General features: G+C 34.0%; 1 protein-coding gene across 3 annotated transcripts in view; it reads left to right on the top strand.

The window, feature by feature from the left end:
- HPSE2 (heparanase 2 (inactive)) overlaps positions 1-18,789 on the top strand; it is a 632,933-nt gene that overhangs the window by 233,023 nt on the left and 381,121 nt on the right. The window lies entirely within an intron of this gene.

The raw sequence follows: 18,789 nt of genomic DNA, 5'->3' as shown, positions 1-18,789 counted from the left end.
ATGGATTTAGCACATCTGTTTATCCATTCATTGGTTGATGAGCATTTAGGTTGTTTCCACATTTTATTATTATGAATAATGCTATTATGAACATTGTGTTCAAGTTTTTTAAGGCATATGTTTTTATTTCTCTTGGGTATATATCTAGGAGTAGAACTGTCAGACCATGTGGTTACTCTGTGTTTAAACATGAGGAACTACGAGACTGTGTTCCAAAGAGGCTTCACTGTTTTACAGTTCCACCAGCAGTGTGTGAGAGTTTCAGTTTCTTCATGTGCTTGCCAACACGCGTTATTATTATCTTTTATTAGCCTTGTTTTCTGTACAAGGGGCTAAGAAACTATGTGGAAAAGATTAGGAAAGAGAACCTTACCATGTGTGAGGGGTTTATAGGGTATAAATACGTAAGATGAATCAAGACTATAGAGTATTTTTCTCTGGTATTTAAATAATTATTTAACTGCTATTTATTTTCAATTTTTATTAGGAAAATTTCATACATAGAGCCAGCTCGACAGAATTTTACAGTGAACACACATATACTCACCATGTATATTCTGTCATTAACATTTTTGTATACTTGCTTTATTATCTCTCTCTTTCTTTCCTCCTCTCCCTCCCTCTATTCATCTTTTATGGGTGCATTTTAACATAAGTTGTAGAAATCTGTATACCTCGTCCCTAAATGTTTTAGCATTCATATCATTAATGAAAGTTTATTATTTGTGTAGAGGATTGTTTTCATTTCACACAGAATTTACATACAGTAAAATGCACAAATAGCAAGTATATATATTCACTGAGTTTTAACAAATGTATACACATGATTAACCCAGGTTACAGGTTTTAAGTTAGAAAGGACCTTTGGAAGTCATTAGACTATCCCCTTCCAGCTTACAGATAGGAAAACTGATGTCTAGAGAGGGGAAGTAAGTTGTTCAAAATCCAAGGAAGAATAGAACATCAACTTAGCATGCTTTGACTCACATTGTCATCCAGATCTTAGGTATTGAGGTTGCTATGATCCACAGGCAGCCCCTTAACATGACAGTAATCTTAGGCTGCAATGTTATGCTTGCTGTACAAAGGTTTAAATGAGGCAGGATTTTCCATGTGAAGTAATAAAGTTCTTTTTCAGAGCACTTCATGAAACAAAATAAATTAAGACACTGGAAAGTCTAGCCAAGATCACAAGTTAATTTCTCACTTCAATCAAATACACCTTTATTAATATACTTTCTGGTTTGTAAAATCCTATTCAAGTCTTGCTTCCACTAAAATTTATTTCAAATCCCTCTTTTCTAATCCTCTCACTCTATTGTTTGTCCCACATAATTAATAACTCTTCAGTCACCATTTTGTGATTGTGGATTCAGATCCTGAGGCATCTTTAATGCTGAAAGAAATCATTGATAACTGCTTGAGTTGTGATTACATTAACATATTATAGCGTTTTCAGGCAACCTAGATGTGGAGGGCCCCTGAATTAAGGTCTTAGAGATTGAGGTACCTGGTGTTGATTAGCCTGGGTATGAAAGATAAGGAAAGCTGCTAACAAGTGAGGATATACCATACCAGCAGGTATTTTATGAGGTGCATTATCTCCTTAATCCTCATAATCTGCATTGTGCTATTAATATGAATGTTTAACAGCTGAGGAAACTGAGGCCTAGAGAGGTTAAATAACTTGCTCAAGATCACTCATAAATAATATATATGGTAAGATTTAAATTCTAGGCCTGTCGGATCTCAGAGTTCATGTTATAATTCTACCGTACTGTCTCCAAGATAGGTATTTTTGCATATTCAAGGGCTGTCAAGAAAGATCATATTAAGGCTACTGCAGAGGGCAGAATTTGGACCACATATGGTCATTAGAGGGAAGTATATTTAGACTCAGCATGGGAAGTTTTTCTGACAAAGCTGTCAAGAAGTGGACAAGGCAGCCGAATGTAACTCTAAACTTCAGATATGAGAAATATTCAGGCAGAAGTAGGTGACTATTGTAGAAAAGGTATTTGCATACAGTGGACATAAGCTTTATTTGGAGATTTCTCCAATGCTGGAATCACTTAGTGGAAAATTTTTTTCCCACCAGATTAAACTATATGGAGTTAAAATTAACACACAATGAAATGTTCTCATTGTAATTGTACGTTTTTAACAAATTTATACAACCATGTAACAACCACCAAAATGAAGATATAAAACATTTCAATAAGCCTCCAAAGTGCCCCTGTGCTCCTCCCAGTTAATGCCTTCTATATCCCTATCTTCAAGCAAACAGTAATCTAGTTATTTCACCATAGAGTAGACTAATCTTCTTTAGAATTTCGTATAAATAGAATCATACTGTGTAGGTAGCATAGTGTTTCTTAGATTCATTCATGTTGTTGTATGTACCAGTAGTTCATTCCTTTTATTGACAAGTAGTTTTCTATTATATGAATATAGCACAATTTATTTATTCACTTGTTGATGGACATTAGGGTTGTTTCATATTTTTGGCTATTATGAATAAAACTGCTATGGATGTTTATGTGTATATTTTATATGGACTTTTTATTTTTTTATTTTTTTTTTTTAAATCATATTTTTTTTTAATTTTTATTTATTTATGATAGTCACAGAGAGAGAGAGAGAGGCAGAGACACAGGCAGAGGGAGAAGCAGGCTCCATGCACTGGGAGCCCGACGTGGGATTCGATCCGGGGTCTCCAGGATCGCGCCCTGGGCCAAAGGCAGGCGCCAAACCGCTGCGCCACCCAGGGATCCCTGGACTTTTTATTATTTATTTTTTTATTTAGGCATAATTGACACATAACTTTTTTTGGACATATGTTTTTATTTCTCTTCAGTAAACACCTAAGAGTGGAATGCATGGATTGTATGGTAAGCATAAAAAACTGCCAAACTCTCTTCACTATTTTACATTCCCATAAACAATGAATGAGAGTTCCAGTTGTTTTGCATCTTCAGCAGCATTTAGTATTATACATTTTATTTTTTTATTTTTTTATTTTTTAGTATTATAAATTTTAAAATTTTACCATTTTGATTAATATTTAGTAGTATCTCATTTTATATGTTTTTTTATAACAGTTTTGTTGGGGGCAAATTGATGTATAATAACTATACCTATTTAAAATATCCAAGTTGGTAAGTTTTGATATACTTTGGTATGATGGCCTATGAAACCATCACCACAACCCAAATAAAGAACATATGTATCTACTATCCTGAAAAATTTTCTTATGCCTTTTTGCAAATCTTCCTTCTTTCCCTTCTACCCTTTACTCTGTGCCCAGGTAAAGTTGATCTGCTTTTAATTACTATAGATTAGTTTGCATTTTCTAGAATTGCATATAAATGGAATATTATAGTTTGTACTTTTGTTTGGCATCTTTCTCTTAGCATATATTTTGATATGCATTCATATGGTAGTATACCTTTTTTAAAAAAAAAAGATATTTATTTATTTATTTATTATTTATTTATTTATTTATTTATTTATTCATGAGAGACACACGGAGAGAGGCAGAGGGAGAAGCAGGGTCCAGGGAGCCTAATGAGGGACTTGCTCCCCAGACCCCAGGATCATGCCCTGAGCCAAAGCAGATACTCAACCACTGAGCCACCCCGGTGCCCCTGGTAGTATACCTTTTTACTGCTAGTGATATTCCATTGTATGGCTATACCACACCTTGTTTATCCATTCATCTGTTGATGGACATTTGGATTGTTTCCAGTTTTTTACTATTATAAATAAAACTAGTAGGAACATTTTTATATGTTTTTATTTGTTCATAGGCTTTTATTTCTTTTGAATAAATACCCAGAAGTGGAATGGCTGATTTACATGGCTAGTATATGCTTAAGTTTTTAAGAAATTGCTAACATGTTTTCTAAATGATTGTACTATTTTACATTCCCACTAGCTGTATATGAGAGTTCCCTATTCCTTTACATCTTCATCAAAACTTGGTATAAGCAGTCTTTTATTTTTAGCCATTCTAATGGTATGTAGTGGTACTTCATTATGGTTTTATTTTCCTAATGATGAATGATGTTGAACATTTTTTCATGTGCTATTTTCCATCCATATATCTCCTTTGGTGAAGTATTTATTCAAATGTTTTAAAGTGTGAAGTTTAAAGATTGGTTGTTTGTTTTTCTATTACTGAATTTTGAGAATTCTTTATGTATTCTAGATACAAGTCCTATATCAGTTAAATGCTTTGCAAATATTTTTCTCCCTGTATGTCACTTGTAATTTTATTATCTTGATGGTGTTTTTCAACAAGCAAAAGTTTTAAATTTAGATAAAGTCTAATTTATCAATTTTTTAATAGACTGTGCCCTTGGTGTTCTCTCTAGGGCCCATGGGCCAAGTCTGGTCTGTTACCTGCTTCTGGCTTTAAGCTTTTTTGGAGCACAGCTATGACTACTTGTCTATGTATTATCTATAACTGATTTGAGCTACAACAGCAGGTTTAAATAATTGGAACAAAAACCACATGGTCCACAAAGTTGGTTTAACTCAAGATACAGAGTTTTTCTCCCATGCTTTCTTGTACAAATTTTATAGTTTTAGATTTTACATTTAGGTGTATGATCCATGTGGAGCTTGATGTTTTTTTATGGGTAGAGAATATAAATATTAGTCCTCTACTTTGTTTTTTTTCTTTTTTTCTCTTTTTTAGTTTAATTTAATTTTAATTCCTGTATAGTTAACTAACATACAGTGTTATATTAGTTTCAGGTGTATAATATAGTGATTCAAGAATTCCATACACAACCGGAGCATATCATGACAAGAGCACTCCTTAATCCCTGTCACCTATTTCATGCGTTCTCCTCATCCACCTCCCCTCTGGTAACCATCTGTATGTTCTTTTAAAGATTGTTTAAGTATTCTAGGTCCTTTGAGTTTCCTCATTTCTATTTTTTTAAGAAAGAAGACTGTTGATATTTTGATTGGAATTGCATTGAATTTATTCATAAAGTTTTGGAGAATTTGTATTATAACAATATTAAGTCTTCCAACCATAAACATGGTATATTCTCCAGATATTTAGGTCTTTAATAATTCCCAGTAATGTTTTATAGTTTTCAGTGTGCAAATCTTTCACTCGTTTAGAACAATTGTTCCTAATTGAATCAATATTTTGATGCTATTTTTAAAATTTTAATTTCCAATTTTACATTGCTAGTATATAGAAATAATATTTATTATTTTATTATTTTATATTTATCTAATATCCTACAACCTAGTACCTTTTTTGTAGTTTTAGTTAGATTTTCTATGTAAGCAATTATGTCATCTTAGAAAAAAAAAGTTTTGTTCCTTCTTTTCCAATTTGAATGCCTTGTATTTCTTTTCTTGGTTTATTGCACTGACTAGGACCTCTTGTCTAATGTTGAATAATGCTGTGAGAATGAGCAGCCTTTTCTTGTTGTGAATCCTATGAGGAAAGAATTCACACTTTCACCTTTAAGCATGTTATTAGCTGTAGATCACTTATTGATGGTGAATTTTTTCAAACTGAGAATTATCCTCCTGTTCCTATTTTGCTGAGTGTTTATCATAAATGGGTGTTGAATTTTGTCATTTTTTTGCACACATTGAGGTGATTTTATAGTTTTTCTCCTTGGTCTGTTGTTACAGTTAATTACATTGATTGATTTTTTTTTCAAATGTGGAAATAACTGTGTACTCCTGGAATAAACCTCATTGGATCATAATATATTATTGTTTTATATATTGCTGGAATTTTCCTTATGGGAAAGTTTTAAGTTATAAATCATTCTTTAAAAGATATAGAGCTATGCAGATTTTCAATTTCTTCTTGAGTCAGTTTTGTGTTTTTCAAGGAATTTGTGTTTTTCAAGAAATCTTTCATTTAATCTAAATTGTCAAATTTATTGGCATATAATTGTTCATAATATTCCCTTATTACCTTTTTAACATATCTAAGCTCTCCAGTGATGATTCCTTTATTTGCTCCTGATTTTGGTAACATGTGTTTTCCTTCTTTTTCATGATCAGTCTAATTTATTTATTTATTTATTTATTTATTTATTTATTTATTTATTTTTTTTATTTTTGATCAGTCTAATTTAAATTTTATTTATTTACTTTTTCAATGAACCAGATTTTGGTTTATTTAATGTTTTCTATTTTAAAATACTTTTAAAATTTTTATTTATTTCTACTCTTATTTTGACTTCTATCTATATACTTATATAGTTTTTTGGGGTTTTTTTTTTTGTATATTTTTTATTGGAGTTCAATTTGCCAACATATAGCATAACACCCAGTGCTCATTCCGTCAAGTGCCCCCTTAGTGGGCACCCAGTCACCCCATGCCCCCCGCCCACCTCCAGTTCCACCCCTTCCACTATATCTACTTCTAGTTTAATTACTTTTTTCTGTTTATCATCTTAAGATAGAACCTTATATCACTGAAATAGTTCTTTTTTTTTCTTCTTTTTTTAAGATTCTATTTATTTATTCATGAGAGACACACAGAGAGAGAGAGAGAGAGAGAGAGAGAGAGAGAGAGGCAGAGACACAGGCAGAGGAAGAAGCAGGCTCCATGCAGGAAGCCCGACATGGGACTCGATCCTGGGTCTCCAGGATCAGGCCCAGGGCTGAAGGGGGCGCTAAACTGCTAAGCCACCCGGGCTGTCCGAAATATTTCTTCTTTTCCTGATTAATGCATTTAAAGCTATAAATTTCAGTTAAGAACTACATTATATGCATTCCGCAGATTTTGATAGGTTCTGTTTTCCTTTCTATTCAGTAAAATAAAAAAAAGTAATTTCCTTGTCTTCTTTTCCCCATGAATTATTTAGAAATGTGTTGTTTAATTTTTGAGAGTTTCCCAGATATTATGTTATTGTTTATATACAAGTTTAATATAAATTGCTATCAAAATCTCAGCAAGATTTTTGTAGATATAGACAAGATTATTTTCTAAAATTTCCATGGAAAGGCAAAAACAATTGCTGAAACAATTCTGAAAAGAAGAATAAAATGAGGAGAACAATCTATACAACTTCAAGGTTTGTTATATCACTGTTAGTACTCAAAAGTGTATATTATTAACAGAAGGATAGACACATAGATCAATGGGACATGATAGATAACCCAGAAATAGAGTCACATAAATATGCCCAACTGATTTTCCTTTTCCTTTTATTTTGAACAATGTTTAGACTTACAAATAAAGCTGCAAAAATAATACAGAGAATTTTCAATAACTCTCACCAACAACTTACCCTAATGTTAGCATCTTACATAACCATGGTATAATTACCTAAAACAGGAAATGAACATTTGCACAATTTAAATTTCACCAATATTTCCACAGACTTTATGTTTCTGTTCCAGGATCTTATTCGTGATCCAATATTATATGTAATTTTTAATTTATCTTCATGTGCTCTACTATGTAAAATCTGAATCTGACTTTCATGGCCTGAACACTTAAGAAAAAAAAATAAATTTTAGATCAGTTTTAGAATTACAGAAAAATTGCAGGGGCACCTGGGTGGCTCAGTGGTTGAGCATCTGCCCTTGGCTCAGGTTGTGATCACAGGCCCTGGGATCGAGTCTCACATTGGGCTCCCCAGAGGGAGCCTGCTTCATCCCTCTGCCTATGTCTCTGTCTCTGTCTTTCTCTGTGTCTCTCATGAATAAACTCTTAAAAAAAGTAAAATTGCCAAGTATTATTGGCAGCTCCCACCTCCACCTACTTTCCCTTATTATTAGTGTGATCATGATCATCATCACCATTTATATGGATCATTCTAGCCTTCTGTCCTTGTTTATTCCTTGTATTTGTATCGTACATTTTTTACAATTAATGAATCAATACTGATAAATTAACTTTATATCAAGTCCATGCTTTATTCAAATTTCCTTAGTTTCTACCTAATGTCTTATTTTCTGTCCCAGAATCTTATTCAGAAAACTGTATGACATTTGGTTGTCATGTTTGCTTTGGCTCTTGGCTATAAGTTTCTCAGATTTACCTTGTTTTGATGACTTTAAGAATGGTCAGGTGTTTTGTAAAATGCTCCTCATTTGGATCTGTTTGATATTTTTCTCATGATTTGAGTAGGGTTGTGTTTTTGGCAGGAAGACCACAGAGATAAAGTGCCATTTTCATCACATAATGTCAAAGGTATATGTTATCAACATGACTTCTTACTTTTGTTGACCTTGATCACCTGGCTGAGGTAGTGTTTATCTGGTTTCTCCACTGTAGAGTTACTACATCTCACCTCCAGCTCCCTTCTTCCTATAGAAGGAAGTCATTATTCACAATCCACATTTAAGGAATAAGGAGTTATGCTCTACCTCCTAGAGGATGGAATATCTATATAAATTACTTGGAATTCTGAAAGAGAGATCTGTTTCTTTTTCCTGTTTGTTTATTTATTTATTTAGTCAAATCATTTATTTACATCAGTGTAGAATGTTGGATATTTATTTTATACTTTGGGTTATAATCCAGTAGTACTCTATTTCATTGCTGAAACTTTTCAGCTTTAGCCAGTGGGAGCTCTTTCAGTTGGGTTTTGTATCCTTTGACATATCACTGTCAGTGTTTGTGCGTGCGTGCGTGCGTGCGTGTGTGCGTGTGTGTGTAGTACTTCCTTGCATTCTGGCACTATGATATCCCAGGCTCATCTTGTGTATTTTCTGCTCTGGCCTAGAATCAGTCATTTCTCTAAGAAGCTGTCATTCCTTTTATTGGAGAATGGTATTAGAAACCAAGATCTGGGTGCCAGGTGCACTCATTGCTACTGGGATGTGTTGCTCCTAGGACTTCTCAACAATAGAATAAGGAAAAATATATGTGCGTATGCATATATACATATCTATAACTATGTTTATATAATACACTTTTATTTATATTAAGATGAACATAAATAATACTGATGTGTCCTACTCTAATCCATTACCATATGGGTTGTTCCAGCTTTCTCTCCTTGTTTATCTTTATCTGTAAACTTCCATTCTGACAGTGAGAAATCTGCCTCACACCATCCTCCATTCAGTTACTTACTGTTCAATTCTAGTATATATCTATAATGGTATCAGAATTGTTAGCCCATATCCCCATGAGAACAACTTTACCATCTATAGTAGAGTGTGTATGTATAGTTTCTTTTACCTTCAATCTTACAGACTCTACTCATTTTTGAAGTTACATAAACTAGTACCTTTTCTCCTACTCCCTTCAGTGTGATTGTCTCAGACATTTGTAATACAGTTATAGTCTCACATTATGCATTCCATTCCTGGATCTTCTGACCTCCTAAATAATTTTCTAAGATGTGCATAAGATTTTCTAACATTTGTGCTAAGTTCAATGGGTTTTGTTAAATTAATAGACTTGCACCCACCATTAGAGTATCATTCAGAGTAGTTTTGCTACCTTAAAAAAATCACCTGTGTCGCACCTATTCAACCCTTCCTCCCTTTCCCTGAGCAATTAGCAACCACTGATCTTTTTACAATCTAGATAGTTTTGCCTTTTCCAGAATGTCATATATTTGGGATCATATGTACACAGCCTTTTCAGACTGACTACTTTCACTCAGCAATATGCATTTAAGATGCATCCATGTTTTTGTGGCTTGATAACTTATTTCTTTTTATCACTGAATGATATTCCACTGTATGAATATACCGAATTTGTTTATACATTCACTTCTTGAAGGATATCTTGGTTGCTTCCAGTTTTTGGCAATTATGCCAATTAATTAATTAAGCTACTACAAACATTAATATTTTTAGCCTGTTGACCTGGTGGATTACATTGATTTTCTTTTTTTTTAAGTAATTTTTATTTTATTATTTTTAAAGATTTTATTTATTTATTCATAGAGACAGAGAGAGAGAGAGGCAGAGACACAGGCAGAGGGAGGAGCAGGCACCATACAGAGAGCCTGATGTGGGACTCGATCCACAGTCTCCAGGATCACACCCTGGGCTACAGGCGGCGCTAAACCTCTGCGCCCCCAGGGCTGCCCGGATTACGTTGATTTTCAAGTGTTGAACTAGCCCTATTTACTTGGGATAAATCTTACTTTTCTTTTTTTTTTTTTTAATTTTTTTTTTTAATTTATTTATGATAGTCACACAGTGAGAGAGAGAGGCAGAGACACAGGCAGAGGGAGAAGCAGGTTCCATGCACCGGGAGCCTGACGTGGGATTCGATCCCGGGTCTCCAGGATCGCGCCCTGGGCCAAAGGCAAGCGCCAAACCGCTGCGCCACCCAGGGATCCCTAAATCTTACTTTTCATGGTGTACATTTCTTTTTATGCAATGTTGCATCCATTTGTTTATATGTTTTTGAGAAATTTTGCATCTACATTTATGAGAGATACTGGTCTATAGTTTTTCTTTTTGGTAATAAATTTATCTGGTTTTGATATTAAAGTACTGTGGCCACACAGAATGAGGAAGTCTTTTCCACTGTTTTCTGGTAGAGATTGGAGAATTGGTATCATTTCTTTCTAGATGTTTGGTAAATTTAGCAGTGAAACCATGTGAGTCTGATGCTTTCTTTTTTAAAAGGTCATTAATAATTAATTCAGTTTCTTTAACATATATTGCCATTTTCATATTATCTCTTTCTTTGTGTGAATTTTGGCAGTTTGTGTCCTCCAAGTAATTGGTCTATTTCATTTACGTTATCAAATTTGTGAGCATAGAGTTTTGCCTGGTATTATTATTCTATTAACTTTTCTATGTTCATTGGATTACTAGTGATTCCTCTTTTATTTTGCTATTTGTATTTTATATCTTGTCTTTTCTTCTTAGTTAATATGGCTAAAGCTTTGTTAATTTATTGGTCTTTTCAAAAAACTAGCTTTTAGTTTCATTATTTTTCCCTTTTGTTTTCCTAATTTTAATTTCATTGAGTTTTGCTCTGATTTTTATTAATTATTTTCTTATGCTTGCTTTAGGCTTAAAGTGTTCTTCCAATTTCTTTTTTTTTTTTAAAGATTTTATTTATTTATTTGAGAAACAAACAGAGAGAGCATGAGGGGGGGGAGGGGCAGAGGGAGAGGAAGAAGCAGGCTCCCCTCTGTGCAGAGAGCCAAGGCAGGCTCAATCCCAGGGTTCTGGGATCATGACCTGAGCCAAAGGCAGGCTGATGCTTAACTAACCAAGCCATCCAGGTACCCTTCCTCTAATTTCTAAAGGTTGAAGCTTAGGTTATTGATTTTAGGCCTTTTTCTCCTTCCTTCCCCCCCCCCTTTTTTTTTTAAGATTTTATCCATTTGAGAGAGAGAGAGAGAGATAGGCTGGGAGGGAGGCAGAGGGAAGAGCAGAGGAGAGGGACAAGCAGACTCTCAACTTACCGACCCACCCAGATGCCCTTTTTTTCTTTTCTAATACATGCAATTTAATGCTATAAATTTCCATCCAAACAGTGCTTTTCTTCTATCATCATTTTTCCAGGTTTTAGACAACCAACCAAACTTATGATTAGAACTAGTCTCAGCTGCTATTTCATTGAATATAGAGTGATAAATTTACCTATAGTTACAAATTAGCTATTTCTAAAATAGCTAATTTCTTTCTCCCTGATCTAGCACCCTCAGAATATTTTCCCCTATATAATTCTTACAAATGTAAAATTAGCAGTTATTTTTGATGTGCAAGCCTTCTTTTTCTGGATTTTATGTTGCAATTTACCACCTGGAAATATGCTGGGATCTGCCATGGGCGATGAGAGATATTTAGACGGAGCATGAGAAAAATTGTTACCCCTTGCAAGGGAACTACTTTAGAAGATATATATATATATATATATATATATATATATATATATATATACACTAGTCTTTCCAAACATGGAGCTGGAGCTTCTATTAATATAGGGAGAGTGGGGTTTAGGATAGCTGGTTGCTTAGAATTATCTGAATTTTCCTAAACTCTTTAAAAAAAGATTTTATTTATTTATCATGAGAGACATAGAAACATAGGCAGAGGGAGAAGCAGGTTCCCCACAGGGAGACCAATGTGGGACTCAATCCCAGGACCCCAGAATCACGACCTAAGCCAAAGGCAGATGCTCAACCACTGAGCCACCCAGGTGCTTCTTCCTAAACTTTTAAAATCAATGTGTTAAAGTTTATACAGAGATCTGGTGAGGTAAGTTAATTAAAAAGCACACAGATTAGATTCTGCATCCAATTTTCAACTATGTGAACTCTGTGTTTACCAGAGAGTTTCTTACAGTGTGATCCTAGAAACTGGTTAACAAGTATCTCAGGAAATAAATTTAAAACATAGTGCCTGTTTTGATAAGCAGTATTTTTAAAATTATTGTTCAGTTCCCTTTATTTTCTTTTTCATCTTTATTGAAGTATAATTGACAAAATTATAATATTTTTAAAGTGTGCATCATGGTGATTTGATGTAGATTGTGAAAGGATCCCCCCATTTAGTTAATTACCACCAAATCCATCACCTCACATATTTAACTAATTTTCTGTACGTTCTGTATGTTATTATAATTTCTTACTTGACTCAGCTAGTAAAAATGTGTTTTTAATTTCTATATGTGTGGTGCTTTTCTAATTAATTTTTTATTCTTAATATTAGTGTTTTACTGTCAGAGACTTTGCCTGTCTATGGATGGTAAACTCCTAATTCTTTTTTATCTTTAGATGTCTTTATTTTATCTTCATTTTTGAAAACAAAAGGCTTTGTTTTATATATAATTCTGGGTTGATAGTTATTTGTGTTTCCATTACTTTGAGGTATTATTTCACTATCATTAGTTGTTGTTTTGAGAAGTCAGACATCGACCTAATTATTGTTCCTATGTCTTTATTTTCTCACTGGCTGCTTTTAAGATAATCTCTTTGTCTTTGATGTTTTGTAGTTTTACTATGATATGTCTTAGTATAGATTTTTGTTTTGTCTTGTTTATGTTATTTGGTACTGGTTCTATCCCTCAATCTGAAAATTCAAATTTTCATCAATTCTGAAAATTTTCCAACTTTTTATTTTTTTAAAGATTTCGTTTATTTATTCATGAGAGACAGAGAGAAAGAGAGAGAGAGAGAGAGAGAGAGAGAGAGAGAGAGAGAGAGGCAGGGACACAGGAGAGGGAGATGCCGGCTCCATGCAGAGAGCCCCATAAGGGACTCAATCCGGGGTCCCCAGATAACTCCCTGGACTGAAGGCGGCGCTAAACTGCTGAGCCACTGGGGCTGCCCTTTTCTGCTGTGTCCATTATTTCCTATGGAATTGTTTTGTACTCATGTTAGCCTTTTCTACCCTTCTTTTTTATATTTTTTATACCTTTGACGTTCCATGCATATCTCTAGGTAATTTCTTTAGCTTTGTCTTTTATTTCATTATTTTTTTTACTTATTCTTTTGCCTTATTATTCTGTTAACTTTTTTTATTAAGTTTTAAATGGTAACATTTTTAATTTCTAGAAGTTCTGCTTCATTCTTTTTCAAATTTGCCCTACTCTTTCAGTTTTAAAAATATCCTATATTATATCTTTAAAGATAGAAAACATAATTTTGTCATATTCTATACCTGATAATTTTAATGCCTGAATTTTTTTTTTAGTCTGATTCCTTATCTGTTGTTCTTGCTTCTTTTTGCTCATGGTGACTTGTTTTCTATTGTTACATATTATGAGAGATTTTTTAGTCCTGAATTGAAGACTTTTTTTCCTTCAATTCAGGAATGTGGTTTTACCAGGTACCTTTAGGCATCAGCAATCCATGACCATTTTAAAATAAATTGTAAGACTGAGAGGTTTTATTCAGCCATGTCACTAAATGTGAATTTAGGTTACATATTTATGTGGAAGTTAATTTGTGGCATATGTTTTTAGAAAATATTTTTTTTCCTTCTATCTGTATTCTCTTGCCAAGATTAAGAAAAATAGTATTCTCTACTGTCATCTTTTATGAGATTTTTTTGTTTGATGTTTTAAATGTTTTTTTCTAGTTTATCATTTTATTGTGGTAGAGCCCTTGGAGATCTCCGGCTTTATGCAGGGATCTTCTATGACTCCCTGCATTGAGAAACTCTGGACTTTCTCTTTTGTCCTTTTACTCAACAGTATCATAAAACCAGTACTCAAAGTCTCTAGGCATTGGTGGATGTTCCCAGGACTTTGGCTTCTGTGCTTGTTTTTCTCTCTGAATTCTCTAATTTCCCCCCTTTGATTTCTCACCAACTCAGTAAAGCATTTTTCAGATATTTTTTTTATCTTTTATTCAGAACTTAATTTTTTGTGCAGGTCAAGTAATGCTCAGCATATCTAATTTGCTGTCTGACTAGAAATGGAGTTTAGGCATTTTCTTTTATTACTTGGTATCCTAGCTCATGACTTTCTTTTAATTTGACTCCATCAATGCAGATGTTTATATGGAATGCATACTCTTTCATCTTTAGGAGAAAGGGCTGTCTTTACTAGCTTTATGACTATGTACCAGTCACTTACTCTTTTAAACCTCATTCTAAAAATGATGGTGATAATGATATCTACTTTATAGTACTAATTGCAAGAGTTAAATGAGATAATGTACATAAAGCACTAAGACTACTGTATGGCATCTGGTAAGTACCCTTCCTCCCTGTTGCAGGAAAGAAGATGGCTCTACAAAGGTTTAACACCAAAAATAAAACAGAGCTAATGGCTTTTTCAACAATGTACTTCTCACTTCTGTCACAGAAGTTAGTCACAATTCTTGGCTACAGGGATAATTAAAATCATTCAGGGGAAACAAGAGACTTGTCATAAGGCAATTTATTTTAGTTGTCAGAGTTAACTGGTTGATGAATTAGTTTGTGGTTTTCGGAAGTTGGGACTGAAACTCAACTCAGCAGAAAAGACAGTGGCACAGTTGTAAATATCTTATTTCTTCCAAAAGAGACCTATAAAGGATAATAGAAGGTTATTTTGCTCAAGAAAAATCTGATAGTTCATTAATTGGGAGCTCAGGAGAGAAAGGTTCATATTTGTTCATTTCTGGTTGATTTCCTATACCTATTTTCATGCTTTCCACATTATAAGCATTTAATAAATTTTTGCTGAATTACGAAGATGGACTTGTTGGTGGTGTCAGGGTAATATTAAAGAATTTTTACTCCAAGTTTATTCCAAAGCCCATTTAGAATCCTTGGGATTATCATGGGGCCTTGTTTCTTATAACTAGGTCAAAGGTTTTGACCTTTGACAGTTGAAGATTTGGATAATGCAACAGATATAGTGCACCTAATCCTGAGGCCCCTCTTATTTTCTGATAACATTTATTTTACTTTAGTTTTTCTTTTCCTTTCACTTAATTTTGACAAGAGTATTTTTCAAATTTTTGTTTACCTACCTCTTTTTATGTTCCCCATATCTAGTTTTGTGTTTGAAAGATTCATGACCACATGCTAAAAGTATAAAGCCATTAGAAACGACAAATACCCACCATTTGCTTCAACGTGGATGGAACTGGAGGGTATTATGCTGAGTGAAGTAAGTCAATCGGAGAAGGACAAACAGTGTATGTTCTCACTCATTTGGGGAATATGAATAATAGTGAAGGGGAATATAAGGGAAGGGAGAAGAAATGTGTGGGAGATATCAGAAAGGGACACAGAACATAAAGACTTCTAACTCTGGGAAATGAACTAGGGGTGGTGGAAGGGGAGGAGGGCGGGGGGTGGGGGTGAATCGGTGACGGGCACGGAGGGGGACACTTGACGGGATGAGCACTGGGTGTTATTCTGTATGTTGGTAAATTGAACACCAATAAAAATTAATTTATAAAAAAAATAAAAAATAAAAATAAATAAATAAAAAAAAATAAAAGTATAAATAATTCCTTTACACTCTTTTTTTAAGGTTATTTATTTATTTATTTGAGAGAGAGAGTGTGTGTGTGTGAGAGAGAGAGAGAGAGAGCATGAGCAGGGGGAGGGGCAGAGGGAGAAGGAGAAGCAGAGTCCCTGCTGAGCTGGGAGCCCAACAAGGGGCTCATGACTGGAGCTGAAGGTAGATGCTTAACCAACTGAGCCACCCAGGTGCCCCTCCTCCACACTCTTGATTTAAGAATATAACAACTGGGGGCAGTCCAGGTGGTTCAGCAGTTTAGCACTACCTTCGGTCCAGGGTGCGATCCTGGAGTCCCGGGATCGAGTCCCAAATCGGGCTCCCCAGATGGAACCTGCTTCTTCTGCCTGTCTCTCTCTCTCTCTCTCTCTCTCTCTGTCTCTCATGAATAAATAAACAAATAATCTTTTAAAAAAAAGAATATAGCAACTGTTAACTCTGTTACTTACATTTCATAAATCGGTTAGAAATAAATGTTCCACACCTATGGGCTTTCAGCTGCATTGATTCTATATGATTTGAATTATTTAGTTTACTATTTTTTCCATGCTTATGGGATCATTTTGGAATTTTGATGACCCACTATTCAAATGGTTTTTGTTGACTATTGCTGCTAATTTGAATATGGTTCTTTTTTGTTGTTGATATTTACTGAGTTCAACTGATATTTGTAGTAAATAATTTGATGCAATTAACAGAAGAGTTTAAAATTTAATCCTGTCAGTAAAATAGCCATGTCAAAAGCATGTCCTCTGATTACCCTTGCACACATCTTGGAGATGTGTAAGGTTCTAACTGTTAGGATGCCCTGGGCTTAGTGCTCCTTTTACCATCCCAATGAACCAGAAGCGTCATTTATTATAATTCTTGTGCTCGCTTCGGCAGCACATATACTATTATAATTCTTTATCTGGAAGGTTTTTCTTTTGTTTTGTTTTATGTGTTTGTTTTCATTTGCTGAATTAGTTTTTGAAATGCATTTTATAACAATACCACACTAATATTGAACAAAATTTTTAATCAATAATAACCAAACTATGGAAAGAATCCAAATGTCCAATGACTAATGAATGGATAAAGAAGATGTGGCATATATATACACAATGGAATATTAGCCATCAAAAAGAATGAAATCTTGCCATTTGCAACAACATGGATGGAGTTAGAGTGTATTTTGCTAGGTGAAATAAGTTAGAGAAGGACAAATACCATATGATCTCATTCATATCTGGAATTTAAGAAATAAAACAGATGAATGTATGGGAAGGGAAAAAAAGAGAGAGGGAAGCAAACCATAAGAAACTCTTAACTATAGAGAACAAATGGAGGGTTGATGGAAGGAGGTGGGTGGGAAAATTGGCTAAATGGGTGATGGCTATTAAAGAGGACACTTGTTATGATGTTCACTGGGTATTATATGTAAATGAGGAACCACTGAATTCCACTCCTGAAACCAATATTACACTATATGTTAACAAACTGAAATTTAAATCAAAATTAAAATAAAATAAAAATACATAGTTTATTTAAAGAAAATCTTTTTACTCTCTAAAAGAAACTACAGACCGTCATATTATTACCTAAAAAGTCCATTCTCAAATGCAATGGATTGGTAATTTTTACAAGGTTAATATTATCATTTTTTATACATGTTACAACTATGCTGACTCCAGTTTTAATGACATTGGATTTTGGTGAAAGAATAAGAAAATGAAGGCCCCTTAGCAGTATAATTCATGAGCATTTGAAAAACAGTAATAAGTTACATTATTTATCTTCTGAAAGTCAATAATCTAGTTTAAACTATCCTTACATATTTTTAAAGTTTTTAAAAAGAAAAATAAAATGATAACTCAGTTTACCTACATATATCCAGTCATTTCACTTTTTTGTATTCTTTTCTAGCTCCTATATACAAACTTAAATACTTGAAATCATAATATAAAGCCAATTTGAATCATGCTTAATATCATTCTACACATATTTTCTCATGTTATCTACTCTTTATAATAATAATTTCAACAGATTCTTAATTCTGTTTTTTTTACTGCCTTTCAATATTTTTCCCACATTTCAATTGTTGAACATTCATATATTTTTATTTATTTTTTTTTTAATTTTTTTGTTTTATTTATTTATGATAGGCACACAGTGAGAGAGAGAGAGGCAGAGACACAGGCAGAGGGAGAAGCAGGCTCCATACACCGGGAGCCCGACGTGGGATTCGATCCCGGGTCTCCAGGATCGCGCCCTGGGCCAAAGGCAGGCGCTAAACCGCTGCGCCACCCAGGGATCCCACATTCATATATTTTTAAAAGATTTTATTTATTTATTCATGAGAGACACGGGGGGGGAGAGATAGAGATAGAGAGAGAGAGAGAGAGAGAGAGAGAGAGAGAGAGGCAGAGATATAGGCAGAGGGAGAAGCAGGTTCCATGCAGGGACCCTGATGTGGGACTCGATCCTGGGACTCCAGGATCATGCCCTGGGCCAAAGGCAGGCACTAAACTGCTGAGCCACCCAGGGATCCCTGAACATTCATATTTTTTGCAGTCTTTTTCCTACTATTTTCAATGATATCACAAATTATCTCATCAGATGCCTTGTTTCTTCTTTACAATTATTTCTTAAGGATAAATCCCCGGGAATGAGTTTATTGGGTCAAAGCATAACAAAAAATAATAGCTTATATGCCTTTGGTATTTGCTATGTGCTGGGTTGTGAGTGGGGAAGGCCTTTAACCTGAATTTAATCTTCACAATAATTTCTTCGATAGCTACATTAGTATCTTTATTATAGACAAGATAACTGTGGTAAATAGCTTAAGTAAATGGGCATTGAAATCTTGCCACACTGAAAACTAGAGACTGCAATTTGGAACCACTGTGTGAGTCTCACTTTCT

This window comes from Nyctereutes procyonoides, unplaced genomic scaffold, assembly GCF_905146905.1.
Source record: "Nyctereutes procyonoides isolate TBG_1078 unplaced genomic scaffold, NYPRO_anot_genome, whole genome shotgun sequence".
Lineage (NCBI taxonomy): Eukaryota > Metazoa > Chordata > Mammalia > Carnivora > Canidae > Nyctereutes > Nyctereutes procyonoides.
This window is presented reverse-complemented; position numbering and strand designations above follow the sequence as displayed.